This window comes from Phodopus roborovskii, unplaced genomic scaffold, assembly GCF_943737965.1.
Source record: "Phodopus roborovskii unplaced genomic scaffold, PHOROB, whole genome shotgun sequence".
Taxonomy (NCBI): domain Eukaryota; kingdom Metazoa; phylum Chordata; class Mammalia; order Rodentia; family Cricetidae; genus Phodopus; species Phodopus roborovskii.
Genome location: NW_026126480.1, coordinates 16781669 through 16804921, shown reverse-complemented (window position 1 = coordinate 16804921; position 23253 = coordinate 16781669). Strand labels below are relative to the sequence as shown.

Genomic DNA, 23253 nt, shown 5'->3' with positions numbered 1-23253 from the left:
GCACCCATGCATGGTCACTGAGTGGAACTGGAGCCCAGATGCAGATGGAGGGGACAGGACCAGGCTGAACACATAGAGACGGCTTGCCTGAACAAGAAGAAGCTGGCGGGCCCTCAGACTGATGGCTGGGAAGCCAGTGTGGGACTGACTCAGGCCCCCCTGAATATGGGTCTCAGCCAGAAGGACTGAGCAGTCTAAGAGACCTCAGACAGTGGAGCCAGGATGTATCCCTGGTGCACAAAAGGACCTTGGGAACACATCCCCCATGGAGGGATAACTGCCTTAACCTAGAGACAGGAGAGAAGCCCTAGTCCCTGCTTCACATGACCTGTCAGATCTACATGACCCCAACTGGATCGCATTCCCCTACATATGGAATTGGGGTGGGGGGATGGGAGGGGAGGGTGGTTAGGATGCATGTGAGAGGGCAGAGAGGGTAAAAGGGGGAGGGAGGGAGAGAAGGAAGGAGGGAGGGGGGAGAGGGAACTGTGATCGACATGTAAAATAATAAACTAAATAAAAAAAAAAAATGCTTTGACTCCAAAATTTAAGTTCAAGGACAAGTTACTGGGGAAAAGGATTTCTATTTTTGTTTCCACAGAAAATGAGAAGATGTGGATTCCTTCCAGACTAATGTGGTTTCATCAAGCCAGACCACCTGAAACAGGCGATCCTACATTCAGAAGAGCTGGGCAAAGCAGCCTTGCTGACTACAGCCAGGATTTCTGCATCTTCTTAGAATGCCCCATGACAGCGCCCCTTACCAGCAGGAAGTAGTTTGGAAAGAACGACGCCCAAATTCCCAAATATTGTCTATAAATGTTTGTTTTCATTTAAATGGACTTGGTTATAAAATAAATAAATAAAAATAAAATAAAAAAAGAAAAATAAATAAATGTATTGATACTGTTTTTCATATTATATTATTACCATTTTGTCCATTATATCTTGGTATTTTTATGTTAATTGCTGAAAAACAATTACAAATCACAGATAATAGTATTCAAACATGGTGTTACATAGCTACAAACTTTGCAACCTGAAACAGTGACATGCCTTGCAAGTTATACTATTTCAATGGTATTACAAATAATGTAGGATTAACCAAACACCTTCTGATTGGATTTAAGACCAATTCCAGGAATAGATCCACTTTTGTCACTGCTATAGAAAGAACATTATTCTGATATTAGATTTGTCTGAGGCCTAGGGGAATAGCTATTAATATTATTTTTGTAAAGTAACATAGTAATAGAGTGATTTTTATACCCATAGATCAGTGATTTGTTCTACTTGCAGCAAAGAAAGTCCTTATTGTGAACAGGAACTAAGACAGAGACCCACAAGCAGAAATGTGTTGAAAGTAAGAGACCTTAGAGCCCTCAGTCATAAATGGTATATGCTTATCAAATGGTATGTGTTCTCAATGAGACACACAGCTATGCTGAAGAGGGCTGAGAGATTATACGAGCCAGATTTGGTGTTCCAGAGCAAAAGTAGTAAACTCACAGAGACTGTGGCAGTACACACAATATATGTACAGGTCCAAGCCTGACAGTGTCCTAGTATTGAGAGGGGAAATTGAACACAGTATCCCAAGCATAATGAAGAAGCTATCTGCAACTGATGCTTGTGGACCAAGGAAAATTACTTTTCTCTAATGGACTTCTACTCTACACTGCAAGCAGGCCCCAAACCCAGGAGCATTTGATGAATGATACTTATGTGGAATTTTTGCCTCATTCTTTATTATGTAGGCATTTTTTTCTTACTTGATTTTTGCTTGTTTATTCTCATTTCCATTTGTTGTGGGGATTTGGAGGGGCATTGTAATGTATTATTTTGTTGTTTCCTGTTTATTTGATTTTGACTGTATTTTTTGAAAGAGAGCAATAACAGACTTTTGTACATATGGAGTTAAAGAGGAACTGAGAAATAATTGAAAAAGGAAAAAACAATCAAGATATAGTATTTGAAATTTTTCTATAAAATAAAAATAAAATGAGCATAAAAATTAAAATCTGGTGTTGTATATAGGTATGAGAAGGAATTATTACTGAAATTACATTTTGGTGATCACATAACAAAGTGCTATGCTTAACAATGACTGACAATTTTAGAGGGTCTAGAGTCACCTAAGAGACAAGACCCCAGGTCATATGATTTTAAATTAGATTAGTCCATGCCTAGGAGAGATAATAAGGATTAGATCAATGGGGGTAGGAAGACATTAAACAAGGTGAGAAGTCTCTAACTGGGAAGCCCCATTTCCTGAGCTCCAGTCCCAGAGTGTATAAACGGAGAAAGTTACCTGTGCACAGAGAATTCACTGTGTCTGGCTGGAAATCTCTCCTCCTTCTCCTCCTCCTCCTCCTTTTCTTCCTCCTCCCCCTCCTCTTCTTCCTTATCCTTCTTCTCCTCTTTATACTCCTCCTTCTCCTTCCCCTTTTATTCATCCTCCTCCTCATCCTCTCCTTTCGTTTGTTCTTTCTTTCTTCCTTTCTTTTTATTGAGTTTTTAAGCTCTTTCTGGGCAACTGAGTTTAGGAAGACTATGATTCTAGTTGCAGATATCTGGTCTCACCTTTGTTGGATATTTTCTTTGTAGTGTGTGGGTGGGGGTGTTCCTTCTTGACCACAGACTGCCTCCAGTCCTCTAATTTCAGTTCCCCTTCCACAACTCTTCCCCTTTCCCCATACACTTTTCCTCCATTTCTATTCAGAAGAGGGAAGACCTCCCATGGATATCAACCAGCCATGGTATATCAAGTTGCAGGGGGATTAGGCACATCCTCTTCTATTAGGGCTGGTGAGGCAAAAGCTAAGACATGGCTTTTATGCCAATGTCCTTGATCTGTGTATAGCTGAGTTTTGTGCAGGGGTGAAAGTAATGAATGCCCTGCCTTCATTCTTCTACATGGAGCTCTACAAATTAGCTGCAACAATTGAATATTTCATCTAGTATTTCCTACATTACTTTTGATGAGACTGTAGTTTTATGCTTTATATTTAAGTCTACATTCTATTTGAATTTTTGTTTCATTTCATTTTTATACATATTTGTTATATTTTCTTGATAATTTCATATAATGTGTTTTGATCATATTTACCTACTGTCACCAAATATTCCCTATTGACTGACCTGTGTGTCTTCTTTTTTAAATTTGTTTTTTAGAGCCCATCACATGCATCTGTGTTGCCTGTATACTCACAGGGGTGTGGCCATCCACTACAGCATGGTCTATCAACCAAGGTCCATATCTTTTGAGAAAACAAATCTCACTCTCCCAGCATTTTATCATTTAGTAATCAATGGAGGATGGCTCAGTCCAAGGTAGATGGTACCATCACTGGGCTAATAACCCTGGGTACTATAAGTAGGTGGGCTGAGCAAGCCATGGGAAGCAAACCAGTAATCAACTCCCCTCCATGGTCTCTGTACCAGCTCCTGGCTCCAAAATTCTGGCCTGTTTGAGTTCCTGCCCTGGCTTCCTTCAGTGATGAATAGTAATGCTTAAGTGTAAGCCCAATAAAACCTTTCCTAGTCATGTGGAACTGAGCAACTACAAAATTCATAGAGTTCCTAATCACAACAAGACATAGTTGGATTAGCTGGACTGCAACCTAAAAGTCATTCCAATAAATTGATATGTGGTGTGTGTGTGTGTGGGTGTGTGTGTGTGTGTGTGCATTATGTTGAATATATTTTTACATTTGTACCTACCAGTCTTTTCCTCCAAGTACTATGAGTGGTGCCTTGCTTCTGTGGGCTGCTCTTCCTCCAATTGTTGAAGGCAGTGTCTGTGCCGCATGGCTGTGCACTATGCCCAATCTGTGCAGGCTGTGCCTTTGCCTTTTGGGGCACTAATGCTGTCCTAGGGCTGTAGATTACAGGGTCAAATGGGAAAAGGTGGAATGGCCTGCCTGCAGGAGTCTTGCCTGCTGACCAGTTAGTGGAGCTGCAATATGTTGAGAATGGGCATGGAATGTGCCCCCCAGTCCTAGGGACTAGGAGTGGGGATGTCCAGCTAGGAGACCAATCATTCACCACTTTGTCCAATTGATGCAGCTGGTGTCTGTGCCTCCTTGGGGCATTGATGCTGTCATGGGACTTGAGGCTTACCTCCCCTATAGTTTTGCCCTATGTTTCTTTCCTATTATAAGCATGCCAGAAAGATGTTCTCAGAATCCAAATCAGATTAGGGTCTGTGACACGAGGGATGGTTCTAGCCTCTGTCTCTTATATTGCATTTTGTCCAAAATTTGTTGAATTTCTTATGCAACGTTTTATCACTCAGTTCTTTTCCCTTCACACTTAAACCTAATTTTTGTTCTTCACAAATATTAATTTTTTATCATGTAAATTTGGTTAATCAGCCTTTCTTGGCTTTTCTTAATTTTTAGAAAATCATTAGCTGTATTCTGTTTTGTATTTTGTGTTTTTTGTTTTGTTTTTAATCTTGTTTTTAATTACTTTTCATTTAAATTAAAAACAATCTCATTTTACATAAAATCCCAGTTCCATTTTCCTCCAGCCCTCCCATTTCCCCCACAAACCCCTATCTACTCCTCATGGAGGGTCAGGCCTCCCATGTGAGATCACGAAAGTCTGTCATAATACTTGAGGCAAAACCTAGGCCCTCCCCCATGTATCTAGTCTGTGAGAGTATCCCTCCATAGGGAATGAGCTCCCAATGGCCATTCATACACTAGGTATAAACATTGGTTCCACTGTATGAGGCCCCATAGACTGTGCAGGCCCCTCAACTGACATCCACCTTCAGGGGTCCTGGTCTTAAGCTGGTTCCCCATCTGTCAGGTTAGAGTCTCTGAGCTCCTACTTTCTCAGATCAGCTGTTTCTGTAGGTTAACCCAGCATGGTCTTGACCCCTTTGCTAGTCACTCTTCCCTCTCTACAACTGGATTCCAAGAGTTTCGTTCATTGTCTAGCTGTGGGTGTCTGCTTCTGCTTCCATTAGCTACTGGACAAAGGATCTAGGAAGGCATTTGTGGGAGTCATCAATCTCTTTATAGGGGAAGGGTGTTTAAGGTGGCCTCTCCATTATTGCTTAGATACAGTTGGAGTCATGCTTCTGGATCCCTGGAGATTTCCCTAGTGCAAGATTTCTCCTTAACCAATAATGGGTCCTTCTATTAAGGTATCTATTTCCCTGCTCCCCTTCTCTGTTATTCCCCAAACTTGACCTTTCTTCTCCACTGTCCCCTTCTCTCCTCCTCTTTCTCATAACTTCCTCCCCCTACCCCTATGCTCCCAATTTACTCAGGAGATCTTGTCCTTTTCTCCTTCTCTGAAGGACCTTGTATGTTGCTTCTAGTTTCTCTGGGTTTGTGGATTATAGCTGGTCATCTTTTGCTCTATCTCTAATATCCACTTAGGAGTGAGTCCATAACATGTTTTTCTTTCTATGTCTTGGTTATCACACTCATTATGGTTTCTTCTAGTTCCTTTCTTTTGCCCAAGAATTTCGAGATTTCATTGTCTCCTCCCTCCCCCACTGAACAGTATTCCATTGCATAAATGTACCACATTTTCTTTATCCGTTCTTCCATTGAGGGGCATCTAGGTTGCTTCTGGGTCGGGTCCTGGCTATTACAAATAATGCTGCTACTTACATAGTTGAACAGAAATCCTTGTGGTATGAATGAATATATTTTGGGTATATGACTAAGAGTAGAATTGCTGAATCTTGAAGTAGGCTGATTAGCATTTTCCTAAGAAACCGCCATACTGATTTCCAAAGTGGCTGTACAAGCTTGTACTCCCACCAGCAATGGAGAAATGTTCCCCTTTCTTCACATCCTATCCAGCATAAACTGTCATTGGTATTATTGATTTTAGCTATTTTGACAGGTGTAAATTGACTTTCCTTTTTTAATAAAGACTTTAACAAGCCAACAGTAAGTGACAATACAATGTGGTAAAAGACATGAATGTCATAAAGTATGGAGGTTAGTCAAAGGCTCAAATTGGGGAGGGTAACTGATTCACCATTATGGAATTCTCTAAGAGAGGCTGTATCTGAACTGGTCTTACAAAATTAACCTAAGAGTAAGAAATTATTTTCTCAAGTTTTCAATGAGATACATTCTTCGCTTTCTGTAATAAGACTCTCTTAAGGGCTAGAGAAGTGGCTCAGTGGCTAAGAACAGTTGTTGCTCTTGCAGAAGACTTATTTTTGATTCCCAGAACCGTTATGGTGACTCAGAGCCATCTGTGGCTCTAGTCTTAGGGCATGCAAAGCTCTCTACTGACCTCTGTGTGCACCTGACAACCAGGGTATAATATACATGCATACAGGGAAAATACTCATACATATAAAATAATAAAAATAAACTTTGAAAAAGAAGACATTTAACCACATTCTTTTCTTGCATAACTCTTTCCTTACTTCTAACACAGATGTGGTTTTTGTGAACAATGGCTACTGATTCATTAAGTATTACTGGCATTACATGGAATAATGCCAACACATAGATGTTCTGTGTCCTGGACTTGCAGGAAGAGGGATCTCAATAGTGAGATAAAGGGGTTGAGAAATAGAAAAAACAAAAAGTAGTGTGTAGAAGACTGCAGATAAACCCATGTCTATCACCATGCAAAAAACTCAAGTCCAAATGGATCAAAGACCTGAACATAAATCTGGCCACATTGAACCTCTTAGAAGAGAAAGTAGGAGGTACCCTTGAACAAATTGGTATAGGAGACCGCTTCCTGAACATAACTCCAGTAGCACAGACACTGACATCGACAATTAATAAATGGGACCTCCTCAAACTTAGAAGCTTTTGAAAGGCAAAGGACACAGTGAAAAAGACCAAACGGCAGCCCACAGACCAGGAAAAGATTTTCACCAATCCTACATCTGACAAAGGACTGACCTCCAAAATATACAAAGAACTCAAGAAACTAGTCACCAACACACCAAATAACCCTATTAAAAATGAGGTACAGAACTGAAGAGAGAATTCTCAATAGAGGAAATCAAAAAGGCTGAAAGACACTTAAGAAAGTACTAAACATCCTTAGCTATCAGGGAAATGCAAATCAAAACAACTTTGAGATACCATCTTACTCCTGCCAGAATGGCTAAAATTAGAAACACCAATGACAACTTATGCTGGAGAGGATGTGGAGAAAGTGGAACACTCCTCCACTGCTGGTGGGAGTGCAAACTTGTATAGCCATTTTGGAAATCAGTATGGTGGTTCCTCTGGAAAATGGGAATCAGTATACCACAGAACCCAGCAATCCCCCTCTTAGGCATATACCCAAATGATCCACATCCATGCAACAAGAACATGTGCTCAACTATGTTCATAGCAGCATTATTTGTAATAGCAAGACCTGGAAATAACCTAGATGCCCCTCAACTAAAAAATGGATAAAGACATGGCACATCTACACAACAGAATACAACTCTGCAGAAAAAACAATGGAATCTTAAAATTCGCAGGCAAGTAGATAGCACTTGAAGAAACCATCCTGAATGAAGTAACCCAGGCACAAAAAGAGGAACAGACGCTCATATATGGATTTTAGATCTAGAGCAAAGTATCCCCAGCCTATAATTCACACCACCAGAGGAACTAGGATACAAGGTGTATTCTAAGAGATTCATATAAAGTCCCTCATAGAAGGGGGAAGGGACAAGTTCTCCAGAGCACATGTGGAAAGGGGGAGCAGCGAGTGGAGAGGGAACTAGGAGAAAGAAAAGGAGAAGAAAGCACACGGGACTAGGAAGATTGAGTCAGGGGAGGAATAGAAGACAGAAAAGAGAAAGAGAGGGATAGGGAGAGAGAGAAAAAATATAAAAGAGCGAGCCATTATAGGATTGAAGAGAAAACAGAACCTAAAGAAATGTCCAGAGACCTACAAGACTGACTCCACCTAACAATTTGAGCAACAGTGGAAAGGCTACCATAAATGCCCTTCCCTGATAATGAGATCAACAATTAACTTATCCATGGAGCCCTCATCTAGTACCTGTGGGCAACAGAAACAAACACCCATAACTAAACACTGACTTGAACTAGAATCCAGATGCAGAGGGAGAGGACAAGACTAGGTTGCAGAAACACATGGAGACAACTGATCTGAACTAGGATGAACTAACGAGCCCCCAGACTGAGCTGAGACTGACTCAGTTCCTGGTGCACAAAAGGACCTTGCGGGCACATCCCCCCTCTCCCCATGGAGGAATACTAACCTAGAGACAGGAGAGAAGTCCTAGTCCCTACTTAAAATGATTTGGAAGATTTAGATGACCCCTCCTGGATGGTATCACTCTACATGAGGAGTGGGGTAGGGGATGGGAGGGAAGGGGGGTTGGGTGCATGTGAGGGTGGGAGAGAGGGAAAGAGGGAAGGATGGAGGGAGGGAGGAAGGGAGGGAGGGAGAGGGAACTGGGATCGATATGTAAATAAAAAAAATTTAAAAAAAGTAAAGACAAGAAAATGAATAGCTTGAACCAGGATGTTTTGAATAAGCTGACCACTTATGTCATGCATTAATAAGGCGTACATCTTCTGGCTGGCAGAATGACTCAGCGTTTAAGAGCACCAGCTGCTCTTCCTGAGATCATGAGATCAATTCCCAGCAACCACATGGTACCTTACAACCATGTGTAATGAAATCTGGGACCTTCTTCTGGCATGTAGGTAGAACACTATACACATAATACATAAATAAATCTTTTAAAAAGAAGATTGCATCACCATATAACTATTTGCAAAGGGAAATGCTTAAAACCTGGAGGGATCTATGTCAGACAATATTGGCAATGATAAGAAGAGATACCTCGAACACATCTGCCAATAGACTGACAACAATCGCCCAGGGAAGACAAGTCAGGTTCCCAAATGCTGTAACTTTGACTTTTCTGAGAAGGCATACTCCAGTGGTGAGGGAAGTTAGTTCAACAGGAGCTCTGTTCTCTACCCTGACATTCTTCAGTGATACACAAGATAAGATATGTACAAGGCCCAAAACTGTGGGGTAACAAAAGAAAGAATTCTACAGATGGTGCAGAAACTCAGAGCGGAGAACAGGAAGACATCTTCGAAAAGGAAATAATTAGAACTGGAATTTGGAAGATGGATTGGGAGAAGTTGGAGACATTTTTCTTCAAGGTAGTTAGAAGGGAAATAAACATTTACCAGAGTAATTAGGACTGTGATTGGACTATGAATTTATAAGTAACTTAAATGCTCTCCATTTGAGAATATACTTGAGTTAGATAGAAACTGTAAGAAATCATAACTTACAGAAACATGAAATACCCTATGACAGCCTAAGTAATTCATTGGGAGAATAATATTTTAAAATACATTACTGTGAGGTTAATGGCTGACCACCTTTAATTTGAAGTGAGAATTTTTTACCTCCATACTTACTTTAGGAGAATTCAGATATTTGTCTTTAGGCCAAATAACTACCTTTCTAGTGGAAGTGTGAAGGTTACGAGGAAATAAGGAAGCTATGTGGATATCACCAGAGAAGACTCCTCCTTGCTTCTCACCAGCATTTGGTCTGGCTATTGGCTTAGCTGTTGTCTAAAGTGGCTTTTGAAACTCAGTCCACCCTGGGATATATGGATTAAAGCAGTTTTTCCATTTGATCCTGGCTGGAGTGTACATAATATGCCAGTCTCCACAAACAATACTACTGGGGCATGGGGAAGTTTATACAATGCACTGAACATAACAGAAAAAAAGAAAGGAATGTGCCACCAAGTCTTCTTACTTCAAAGTTTCAAGTGGTGTTAATTTGGGAAGTGACAACAGAAGAAACATTAAAAGCAACAGGAAAGCATAGGAAAAAAGAGATTACAAAAAACCAAACAACTGACTAGTAAATAGACACACAACTGACTGGCAATACTACCATCACTTGAGGGTATAAATAAGCATTTCTGGGAAATGAACTTTGACTGAGAAATGAAACTGAATGTCTCTATTAAGCAATAGATCACGGCTAGCCTAAACAATAAAAGGAAACTATTAACCAAAGTTTCTGTAACAGGATGAGAAGCTGAACCAATATTAAACTTTCTGCAAGTCTGATTGATTAAAATTTCAATTATTTTGGAGGGTTAGAATAATGTATGCCACTCAAGCTATCTTGAGCTACCTTAGCCCCTAAATAGATATTCAGTCCACTCCATATTTGACCTAATAACCATGTAACTATGAGATAAACATTTCAGAAAATACAAACAAACCAACTCAAAGGTTTATTCATCAGATAGGATCTGAGGCTCAAAGCAGAGATTTCATCACTTTGATGTTAGTTTGCCTCACTCATGTTTTAGCAAGTGTGCTTGAGTGGGTTGGGAGAAGTTAGAAATGTAACCCCAGGCATTCAAGAGGAGCCCAAAAGGCTGCAGGATGATGATGGGTGAGATTTAGGAAGGTGCTTGTGAGATAAAAGTTTGAAGCAGATCAAGTGAGACCTAAGGTGACCTCATATCAAGAAATGAGGGATGTTCTAGAAAGAGGGCTGATTAGTGAGTCTGCTGGGCAATGGTTTTGAGAGTGGTGAAGCTAAGGGGATTCTCAATAAGACTTCATGAATAAAGGAAAACAGTGGGAAGAAGAACTGGTCAGAATAGTTGGACTTGGTACATTATTTTAGCTAAGTGTTATTTGGTAAGAATGTTTTGCGTGTTCTGCTTTTATTGAGGACTGGAATATCTAGGGGATATGAAAAATAAACTCAGTACCTAAAGTGGGAATGTGATGTTGAATTGTTTTAGAAACAAACAACATCAGGTTTTCCCTCATATTATAAATAGCTGAAGCTAGGCCAAAATGAGGCATGATTTAAAAAAGAAAAAGAAAAAAGCTTGTGCTCTCTTAGATGAGGTAGAGAGGTAATACCCAACCTGAGAATATGTCTACCGATGTGAGAAAATAGTAGAGTCACTAAGAAGATATAAGTCAGTTTTGAAGTCCTCCTGTGGGAGATCAGCGCAAGCTTGGTAGGTGGAGAAAGAAGGTACCACGAGAGCCCCTTGGGTATCAGCTTGAGAGCATATAATACACTGGAGGATAGTGATGCATAGAGTCTGTTACAATGTGAGGGAGTAAAGTTTTGAGTAAGGTGAGAAGACACTAATATTCCACATGGAATTATCATATAATATGGAACCGGGGCCTGGTCTTGAGTAGAAAATTAATAAGATAGTTACTTAAAATATACCATGAATCTTTAAAGATGGCTTCCCTTTTTGTCTATTTGGAAAAACTCACAATGAAGTTAATAGGCTAAAGTGAGACAAGGAATATAATGATAAGTTCGTTATTAGAGAAAGAGACAGGCTGAGGGTGTGTTAGATTCAGAGAGTTAGGAGAATATGAACTAGAGGTCAGTGCTTCCAACTTAGCAATGCCATCAGCTCCAAAGTTGTCTTGACTATCTGTTCAGGAATGTCTTGGTGCCCTGTGCAGTAGATAACAAGGTAGGTTGTAAGTGCTTGTTGGTTAGTTTGCTTTTAATTAGAAGAGTCTGCTATGAGGTAAGAAGTCTTCACTTTTACCAACTTAAGGCTTCAGATTTGACAATGTGGTATGCATATTCTTTGTCAGCATAGGTATTAACCTTTTAGGTTTTAGGTTTATGGAAGGACAATAATTTCTCCATATTGTATTGTCATATGGACTTCTATGATGGTGTTATGTGTGACAATGGCATAGTCTTCAGCTGGATGCACTTCTTTTTTAGGGTCTAGAATCTATAAAGCGGAAGAGGACAGAGGGCATAAGCTTAGATCATAAAAATTGGGTAGGTTTCAAGGGGCCTAAAGGGGGACCATGAATATATTGGTAAAGAATTTTAGCTAAAACCTTATGCTTTTGTATCCAAATACGAAAGAAATTCATAATACCCAGAAAAGAGAGAAGATCATGTTTGGTCTGGGAGCATAGGACCTATATTCTGTCTTATAGCTATGCAGATTTAATGTATGTTGGGTGAAGACAGAGTTACAACACTTTTCATGTGGCCTCAGGCAGACTTCTTAGGACAAGGGCAAAGTCTGCCACTTCCTTAACCAAAGCACCAAAAGAACAATTTCTAGGCAATATACTAAAAGTCTTCTCCTGTGAAACAACTTGGGTGAACCCCTGACAGTTCAAATAACTCATAGCACCACTGTCTTCCATGCTCCTCCTAGTATTACCCAGTAAGCAGTGCCTGAAGCATTTCACTGCTTTCCAAACCCAAAGTACTAAAGCCAGATTCCTCCAAACAAACACATTGTCAAGGCTATCACAGGAATACCTCACTCCTGGTAACCAATTTCTATCTTAGTTTGGGTCTTTATTGATTTAAAGAGGCACCATTATCATGGCAAATCTTATAGACAGAGAATTTAATTGAGGTGGCTTACTTACAATTCACAGGTTCAGTCCATTATCATCATGATGGAGAGCATGGCAGCATACAGAAAGACATGATGCTGGAGATGTGAGTTCTACATCTTGCAGGTAAGAGGAAGACAACTGAAACACTGGGCAGTATGCTGGGCATAGGAAAACTCAAAGGCCACCCTCAAAGTGACACACTGCCTCAAATAAGGCCATACCCACTCCAACAAAAGCATGACTTTTAAAAGTGCCACTCTTTATGAGATTATGGGGGCCAATTACATTCAAACTAATACAGGAGAGAAGGTAAAATAGCCTTATCAAGCTATGCCCCATGTTGATTAAAGTAAAACGAGTTTGGCTAGATATGCTCATTAGTTCAAAGGCAGCACTAATATTTTGATAATAACCAGCCATTTTCTGGTTAGGTTAATATCCACTCAACAATCTAGAATCCATACCCTGATATTGTTAATTGGGCATAAAATCTTTACTTCACTCAGTAATGGAGTATGACCAGAAATTGTAATTCAAATAAATTGTTTCTTCCCTGAGTTGCTTTTGTTCAGTTTGGTCATAGGTCATAGGGAAGAACCTAATACTATGATTATGTTTTAAAAACTCAGTAAAATGATTCATGACCTCTTTTCTTTACAGTGATATAATATTAATACATCTCTCTTACTCTTTGAAGAAAATGTTCTGGTTGATAGAGATAATTTGGAGACTGAGACCAATCAAAATGCATTGAATAAAATAATGAAGAATGGTGCATCTTTATTATAATTTCTACTCACAAGGCTCAAGAATGATTCTTGAAAAGAGGACAGAGATATTGTAAGAGCCACAGAAGTAGTTGTATGAAGGGACATAGTATTTATTGATACAATAATGCATTTGTTCACATTAAATTGAAAGGGCTAGGACTACATGTGACAACCCTTGACAAGATCAAGTCAACGTAACTATCAGCCTGGATGGATGAGGGGCTCATAAAGTCCTATCTCCTTGTGAGAAACTATTAGCAGTTGATAGTTGCTCTGCTGGAGGGGATTCACTTTGTCATAGGGATGTGGGGTCTAAGAAGCTACCCATAATCCTATATCAATAACCAGTACAAATACCAAACTAAATGGATTCCATGTATATTAAAATGTAAGTTAAGCATGATATCGGTGGCACATGTCTTTAACCCCATCACTCAGGAGGCAGAGGCAGATGGAGCTCTGTGAGTTTGAGACCAGCCTGGTCTACAGAGAGAGTTCCAGGACAGGTTCTGATGTGGAATGTTCTTCTGTGCATATGCTTGTCTTATTGGTTGATGAATAAAGAACTGTTGGCCAATAGGGAAGCAAGATAGGTGGGACTAGGAGAGGTGGAGGATTTGGGGAAAGGTAGGCACAGTCAGTCACCATGTAGAATAGAAGAGGTGTTAACAGGTCCTGACCCTTTCTTTGGTAAGAGAAGATTATTAGAAATGAGTTAATTTAGACAGAGCTAGTCAATAAGAAGCCGTAGTTAGTGGTCAACAGTTTCATAATTATTATAAGTCTTTATGTGCTTAATTGGGGCTGAAGGAGCTGCAGGACCCAGGTGGCTGGCGGGAAAGAGTTCACTTAACAAGGCTCCAAAGACAAAGAGAAACCCTGTCTCAAAAAGTCAAAAAAAAAATTAAATTAATACATGAAGGTGGGAGGAAAAAGCACTAGGGGTTTGAGGAATTAGAGAGGAAAAAATAATAGAGTAGATTTAATCAAAACACATTACACACCTCTACGAATACCAAAATGATGTGATTTTAGGATTAATTTGAGAACTATCTCTTCACCCCATTATCTATTTAATCACTTGAAGACTTGGAGTTTGACATATTTTGTAATTTTTTTATATAGTCTCAATATGAATCAACTATCTGAAGCATATCTAAGAAAAACTTTTCTCCCATTCTGTGTGTTGTCTTTCATTATTGTGGGATGTTTTTTGTTTGTTTTCTTTTGTTTTGATTTGATTTGTTTTGTGTGTGTGTGTGTGTTTTTTTTTTTTTTTTTTTTTTTTTTTTTTTTTTGGTTTGTTTGTTTTTCTTTGCAAGGCTAAAGAAAGAGGCCTCAGCTGGAGAGTGCCAGAATCCAGTGAGATCCCACTATCCTGCAGAAATTTCCCAAGTTTCAGATCAGCCTTTGTCCTCTTCTGCCAGCCATTGGCTAGTGGAATCTTCTACTAGATCCTCAGCCCTGACCACATCCCTGGGTCCCTGTCTGTGGAGAGACCTCCTATAGAGCTTGGACCACCCAGAGCTACAGATATTGAACCTGTGACCCACATAAGCCCACTAGGGAAGTACCAGAGAGAGAGGGGGAGATCCCACCAACACCTACAGGAAGAAGCTATGGGAAGATGGCAATACAGGAAAACACCTAACAACAGAAAGACAAGCATGACACCACCAGAATCTAGGAAATCTACACCAACGAGAAAGGAACACAACAACAAAGCAGAGGAAGCAGAAGAGAACAACTTAAAAACTAACATCATAAAAATGATAGAGGCCCTCAAAGAAGATGTGAGAAAATCCCTTAAAGAAATGGAGGAAACCTACATATGGAATTGTGGTGGGGGGATGGGAGGGGAGGGTGTTTAGAGTGCATGTGAGAGGGCAGAGAGGTTAAAAGGGAGGGAAGGAGGGAGGGAGGGCTGAAAGGGAGGGAGGGAGGGAGAGGGAACTGGGATCGACATGTAAAATAATAAATTTAAAAAAAAAAATGCTTTGACCCCAAAATTTAACTTGAAGAACAAGTTACTGGGGAAAAGGATTTCTATTTTTGTTTCCACAGAAAATGAAAAGATGTGGATTCCTTCCAGACTAATGTGGTTTGATCATGCCAGACCGCCTGAAACAGAGTACAAGCTGATCCTACATTCAAAACAGCTGGACAAAACAGTCCTACAGACTACAGCTAGGATATCTGAATCTTCTTTGAATCCCCCAAGACAGCGCCCCTTACCAGCAGGAAGTAGTTTGGAAAGAACGACGCCCAAATTCCCAAATATTGTGTATAAATGTTTGTTTTCATTTAATTGGAATTTGTTATATAAAATTAAATTAAAAAATTATAAAAAAAAGAAATGGAGGAAAAAACAAAAAAAAAAGTGAAGAAATGAACAAATTCCTTAAGGAAAGTAAAGAAAGTACAGAAAGCCAAGAAAAAACAATTAAGCAGGTGAAGGAAATGGTTCAAGACTTAAAACTGAAATAGAGAAAATAAAGGCAACACAAACCGAAGGAATGCTGGAAATAGAAAAGCTGGGCAAAAAATTGGGAACTACAGACGCAAGTATAACCAACAGAACTCAAGAGATGGAAGAGAGAATCTCAGGCACAGAAGATAAACTAGAAGAAATAGATGCATCGACCAAAGAAAATCATAAATCCAACAAATCCTTAACACAAAACCATTTGGTTTTCTCAACAGTGTCCATTGTGCTACAGAAGCTTCTAAGTTTGAAGAGGTCCCATTTATTAATTGTTGCTCTCAGTATCTGTGCCCCTGGAGTTATGTTCAGGAAGCGGTCTCCTATACCAATTTGTTCAAGGGTACCTCCTACTTTCTCTTCTAAGAGGTTCAATGTGGCTGGATTGATGTTGAGGTCTTTGATCCATTTGGACTTGAGTTTTGTACATGGCGATAGACATGGGTCTATCTGCAGTCTTTTTTTTTTTTTTTTTTTTTTTTTTTTTTTGGGTTTTTTTTATTTTTTTTAATATAATTTTATATAACAAAGTCCAATTAAATGAAAACAAACATTTATACACAATATTTGGGAATTTGGGCGTCGTTCTTTCCAAACTACTTCCTGCTGGTAAGGGGCTCTGTCTTGGGGGATTCGAAGAAGATTCAGAAATCCTGGCTGTAGTCTGTAAGGCTGCTTTGTCCAGCTGTTTTGAATGTAGGATCACCTGGTACTCTGTTTCAGGCGGTCTGGCGTGATCAAACCGCATTAGTCTGGAAGGAATCCACATCTTTTCATTTTCTGTGGAAACAAAAATAGAAATCCTTTTCCCCAGTAACTTGTCCTTCAACTTAAATTTGGAGTCAAAGCATTTTTTTAAATTTAATTTATTATTTTACATGTCGATCCCAGTTCCCTCTCCCTCCCTCCCTCCCTCCCTCCCTCCATCCCTCCCTCCTTCCCTCCCTTTTAACCTCTCTGCCCTCTCACATGCACTCTAAACACCCTCCCCTCCCATCCCCCACCCCAATTCCATATGTAGGGGAATGCCATCCAGTTGGGGTCATGTAGATCTGACAGGCCATGTGAAGTAGGAACTAAGGCTTCTCTCCTGTCTCTAGATTAAGGCAGTTATCCCTCCATGGGGGATGTGTTCGCAAAGCCCTTTTGTGCACCAAGGATACATCCTGGCTCCACTGTCTGAGGTCTCTTAGAATGCTCAGTCCTTCTGGCTGAGACCCATATTCAGGGGGGGCCTGAGTCAGTCCCATGCTGGCTTCCCAGCTATCAGTCTAGTGGCTGTTAGCTCCTCCTTGTTCAGGTAAGCTGTCTGTATGTGTTTCTGGCGCATGGTCTTGTCCTCTCCATCAGCATCTGGGTTCTAGTTCGACTCAGTGTTTATGTATGGGTTTTTGCTACTGTTTCCAACAGGCATTAGTTGAGGACTCCATGGAGAATTTAGTTGTTGATCTCACTCTCTGGGAAGGGCATTTATGATAGCCTTTCCACGGAAGCTCAGATTGTTAGTTGGCAGCAGTCTTGTAGTTTTCTAGACCTTTCTTTGTGTTCAATTTTATCTTCAAACCAATATTGGCTCCCTCTTTTATGTTCTCTCTCTCTCTCTGTCTCTCTCTCTCACTCTCTCTTTCCTATCTTCTATTCCTAACCAGGCTCAATCTTCCTGGTCATACATATTTTCTTTTACTCCCCCTCATTTACTCCTACTTCTCTCTCCATTCGCTGCCCCACCCACTTCACCTGACCTCTGGGGGACTTGTCTCTGCCCAGTTCTGTGAGGGACTTTATATGAATCTCTTAGAATACACCTTGTATCCTAGTTCCTCTGGTGGTGTGAATTATAGGCTGGTGATCCTTTGATCTAGGTCTAAAATCCATATATGAGTGAGTACATACTGTGTTCCTCTTTTTGTGACTGGGTTACCTCATTCAGGATGGTTTCTTCAAGTGCCATCCACTTGCCTGTGAATTTCAAGATACCATTATTTTTTTTTTTTCTGCAGAGTAGTATTCCATTGTGTAGATGTGCCACATCTTCATTAACCATTCTTCAATTGAGGGGCATCTAGGTTGCTTCCAGGTTCTTGCTATTACAAATACTGCTGCTATGAACATAGTTGAACAGATGTCTTTGTTGCATTGATGTGAATCCCTTGGGTATATGCCTAAGAGGGGGATTGCCGGGTCCTGTGGTAAACTAATTCCCATTTTCCTGAGGAACCGCCATACTGATCTTCAAAATGGCTGTATGAGTTTGCACTCCCACCAGCAGTGGAGGAGTGTTCCACTTTCTCCACATCCTCTCCAACATAAGTCATCACTGGTGTTTCTAATTTTAGCCATTCTGGCAGGGGTAAGATGGTATCTCAAAGTTGTTTTGATTTGCATTTCCCTGATAGCTAAGGATGTGGAGCATTTTCTTAAGTGTCTTTCAGCCTTTTTGATTTCCTCCATTGAGAATTCTTTCTTCAGTTCTGTACCCCATTTTTAACAGGGTTATTTGGTGTTTTGTTGACTAGTTTCTTGAGTTCTTTGTATATTTTGGAGATCAGCCCTTTGTCGGATATAGGATTGGTGAAAATCTTTTGCGAGTCTGTGGGCTGCCGTTTGGTCTTGTCCACTGTGTCCTTTGCCATACAGAAGCTTCTAAGTTTGAAGAGGTCCCATTTATTAATTGTTTCTTTCAGTGCTGTGCCCCTGGAGTTATGTTCAGGAAGCAGTCTCCTATACCAATTTGTTCAAGGGTACCTCCTACTTTCTCTTCTAAGAGGTTCAATGTGGCTGGATTGATGTTGAGGTCTTTGATCCATTTGGACTTGAATATTGTGCATGGCAACAGACATGGGTCTATCTGCAGTCTTCTACACACCCTCATCCAATTGTGCCAGCAGCAAACTCATGGAAACTGAACAATGTGCAACTGCACCACTCCTGGGTCAAAGAAGAACTAAAGAAAGAAATTTAGGACTTTCTAATATTCAACGAGAATGAGGATACAACATACCTGAACTTATGGGACACCTTGAAAGCAGTGCTACGAGGGAAGTTCATTGCACTAAATGCCCATATGAAGAAAACAGAGGATAGTCACATAAGAGAATTAACAGCGCAACTGAAAGCCTTAGAACAGAGAGAAGCGAATTCACCCCGCAGGAGTAGACGCCAGGAAATAATCAACTTGAGGGCTGAAATCAACAAAATAGAAACCAGGAAAACAATACAAAAATATCAGTGCAACAAAGAGTTGGTTTTTTGAGAAAATCAACAAGATAGACAAACCTTTATCCAATGTAACAAAAGAGCAGAGACAGAACATGCAAATTAACAAAATCAGAAACGAAACAGGGAACATAACAACAGACACAGAGGAAATCCAGACAATTTTCAGGTCATACTTTGAAAATCTGTATTCCACAAAAAATTGAAAATTCAAAGGAACTGGACAAGTTTCTGGATAACTATCACTTACCAAAATTAAATCAAGAACAGACAAACAACTTAAATAGACCTATAACCCGCAATGAAATAGAAGCAGTCATCGAAAGCCTTCCAACCAAAAAAAGTCCAGGGCCAGATGGATTCAGCGCAGAATTCTACCAGACATTCAAGGAAGAACTAATACCACTACTCCTCAAACTGTTCCACAAGATAGAAACAGAAGGTTCATTGCCAAACTCTTTTTATGAGGCCACAATAACTTTGGTACCCAAGCCTCACAAAGACACAACTAAGAAAGAAAACTACAGACCAATATCCCTGATGAACATCGATGCAAAAATACTCAATAAAACACTGGCAAACCGAATTCTAGAATACATCAGAGAAATCATCCACCATGACCAAGTAGGCTTCATACCTGGATGCAGGGATGGTTTAACATACGAAAATCTATCAATGTGATCCACCATATAAACAAACAGAAAAAGAAAAACCATATGATTATCTCCCTAGATGTGGAAAAAGCCTTTGACAAAATTCAACACCCTTTCATGATAAAGGTCTTGGAGAGGTCATGGATAACAGGAACATACCTAAACATAATAATAGCAATATACAGCAAACCAACCGCCAACATCAAACTGAATGGAGAGAAACTTAAGCCAATTCCTCTAAAATCAGGAACAAGACAAGGCTGTCCTCTCTCTCCATATCTCTTCAATATCGTACTAGAAGTTCTAGCTAATGCTATAAGACAACAAAAGGAGATCAAGGGCATCCAAATTGGAAAGGAAGAAGTCAAACTGTCTCTATTTGCAGATGATATGATAGTTTACATAAGCGACCCAATAAACTCTACCAGGGAACTCCTACAGCTGATAAACACCTTCAGCAAACTAGCAGGATACAAGATAAACTCAAAAAAATCAGTAGCCCTACTTTTTTCAGACAACAAAGAGACAGAGAAAGAAATCAGAGAAACATCACCCTTTACAATAGCCACAAGCAACATAAAGTATCTTGGTGTAACGCTTACCAAACAAGTAAAAGACCTATATAATAAGAACTTTGTGACTCTAAAGAAAGAAATTAAAGAAGATACCAGAAAATGGAAAGATCTCCCATGCTCTTGGATAGGTAGGATAAACATAGTAAAAATGGCAATCTTACCAAAAGCAATCTACAGATTCAATGCAATCCCCATTAAAATCCCACCACAATTTTTGACTGACCTTGAAAGGATAATAATCAACTTTGTATGGAAAAACAAAAGACCCAGGATAGCCAAAACAACCCTATACAATAAAAGAACTTCAGGAGGCATCACCATTCCTGACTTTAAGCTCTACTACACAGCTATAGTTCTGAAAACAGCCTGGTATTGGCATAAAAATAGACAGATTGACCAATGGAATTGAATTGAAAATCCTGATATTAATCCACGCACCTATGAACACCTGATTTTCGACAAAACAGCTAAAATTATACAATGGGGTGAGGATAGCATCTTCAACAAATGGTAAAGATATGCTTTTTAAAAACTGCAAGTTTCTGGTTTCCTGAGAATACTTTTCATTGTTTTAAGTTAATGTATTAATTTATAACAACAACAACCAAAATTATATGTAGAATATTTTTCTACACTGTGTGAATATGTTACCCTGAGTGGGTTAATATAGAAGCTGATTGTCCAATAGCTAGACATGTAGAGGTTAGTTGAGACTGGCAGATAAAAGAGAGTGCAAAGATAAGGAGAAGGAGTCTCAGGAGTTATGAGGAGATGCAGAGAAAGCAGGAACTGAACTCGCCATACTGAGAAAAAATACTGAGCCATACCGCAAAGTATAGGTAAGAAATATGTGTTAATTTAAGTTACAAGAGCTAGTTAACGACAAGCTTAAGCTATGGTTGAGCATTCATAATTACTAATAAGCCTTTGTGTGGTTATTTGGGAACAGGCAGGGAGGACAGAAAAGCCTACCTACAACAGTATACTTAAGAGATTTACTCAACTAATGGGGAAAGCACCGGGTAACAAACCCAGGCCCTCAAGTACTCTACTGTGAAGTTCTAACGACTAGTTCTTCCTCTTCTCCTTTTCTATTTTCTCTTTATTTTAAAATTTCTGCTCTTTTATGAGCACATAAAATGTGCCTGAAAATGATTGTCAATCTAAAAATTTACTCTGGAGAGACCAAGTTGGAAAGTACTTCCTCCTAAGTTTTGCATGAAATAATTGCATATTTGAGGACACAAATGCATTTAACATAGAATAGAAATGTATCCAGTAATTATGTACAAACCACACAAAAGTTCTTTATAAATATCAAGAAAGATTTTTCATTTTGTGAAGAATTCAGAAACCTTGACTGAGTAGTACATACACTATGTGGCTCTGCTTTTAATAAGTACGTAGTTAACAGTGCTGTTCAGCAGGACATATACAACATGTGATTCTGCCTTTTCACAAGTACAGGCCTGGGAAATAGAGACATATTTATACCCACAAATCAGTGCATCTTATTTAGTCAGAGATGCTTCTGTTTGCAGTGAATTCAGAAACTTGGTACAGGTCAATGTCATGGGGAAAGTGGCTCTTGAGTGTATGTTAAGCACTAAATATTTACCACTGTCTCTAAGAATTAGGGAACAACCTAGAAAGGGATGGAGAAAATTTAAGATATGTAAGGTAAGAAAGAATTCTGACTATGATACATCAGTTGAACTCATGAAGTCACCAGAATTGTGGTTTCTTGTACAAAATAGGGCTCATGAGGCCCTACCTTTCCCTTAGGGAAGGGGAGTCATATTCCTCAGGGGTGTAGCCACTACACAGTTGGCTTTACACTAGGAAATAACCAACCATGCATGTTATAAGTGGAACATGTGAGACAGAAAAAAAAAGGTATGCTTAAAGGGGACAAGAGAGGTTTGCCTCTAAACCCACACTGTTCAGTCTTATGAATTCAAGTATTCTATAATCCTTAAAATACATTTAAAATGTTATGTTCTGACCTAGTATGTTTCATGATACATTAATATACAAAATCACTTTGGTATGGTATTTAAAGGTAGCTAATCTATTAATATTTTTCAACTCTCATAATGTTTTAAAACAAATATTTTAGAGTAGCAACATGTATCTAAAAATGAGGATATTTTATAAAGTGTATCTCCACCTCTTATAAATCAGTGTCTTAAAGAAAATGATATTTAAGCAATAAAGCTTTAAAATAACAAATGATTTTCTATCTGTCCATCAATTATAAATACCTTTTGCTGACAAACATTAAAAATATTTTTATTGGAATGATGTCATCATTTTCTTTTCAAAGGTAGGTGATATATATATATATATATGTTAATTCTGAACTTTAATAAGACTTATTAATATATAAATCATATCCCAAGTCTTTATGTTACACTTACCAGGTGAAAGACGTCTTTTTCATGCTAAAATTACAGGATATTAAAATGAAGAAAGGACAATAAGAGACAGGTATTATAAGGACACATTTGTTCTTTGTATTAAGAAAGAAATCTTCAGGTACATATTACAAACAGCTCTGCAAAGACATGTTACTAAATATATGTCTTTGTTCTAGTGGTTATCCACTAGAGCAGATTATATGCACAGGAGAAAACCCTCAGGAGTCTTCAAACCCAGTTGCAAAAAATGGTGATGTCAGAAAAGTCCAGAAGATAGTAATGAAAGAGGTGCCAGCACTACCAATATCAAAGAAAAAGCTGGCTACCTGATGGAGCATAGAGTAGGGGACTACAGAGTACAGATAGATCTCAATAGGAAATGGATGTAGAGTAGATAGTTATGATTTGATGGGGAAGAGGCGGGAATAGGAGGATCAAGTGGAAGGAGGAGAAGAGAGGAGACAAGGCAGGGAATGTGGGGAGAGGCTATGAAAATTAAAAGTCAACTGTTGCTAGTTGCTAGTATGGAATCATAATATAACAGAAACTTCCTAAAATACATACTTATATCAAGGTTGTCTAAAGGAAATTGAAAAATAATGGACAAGCCAGAGACCAAACTGGCCATCTCATCACCAAATGAAGATTCAGTACTACTATTGGATGGTGTTAGCCAAGGTGGTCTATGGGACTCTCCAAACAACCTGTATGTTTCCAAGAATATAAATTGCTCTGATTGCTGAAGGCAATAACT

The 23253-nt window shown here is 39.3% G+C and overlaps 1 protein-coding gene across 1 annotated transcript in view; it reads left to right on the top strand.

Annotated features, from left to right (window-relative positions):
- The window catches only part of LOC127228111 (interferon-induced very large GTPase 1-like), a 122032-nt gene that overhangs the window by 13779 nt on the left and 85000 nt on the right, over positions 1-23253 (top strand). The gene's annotated exons all lie outside the window — the stretch shown is intronic.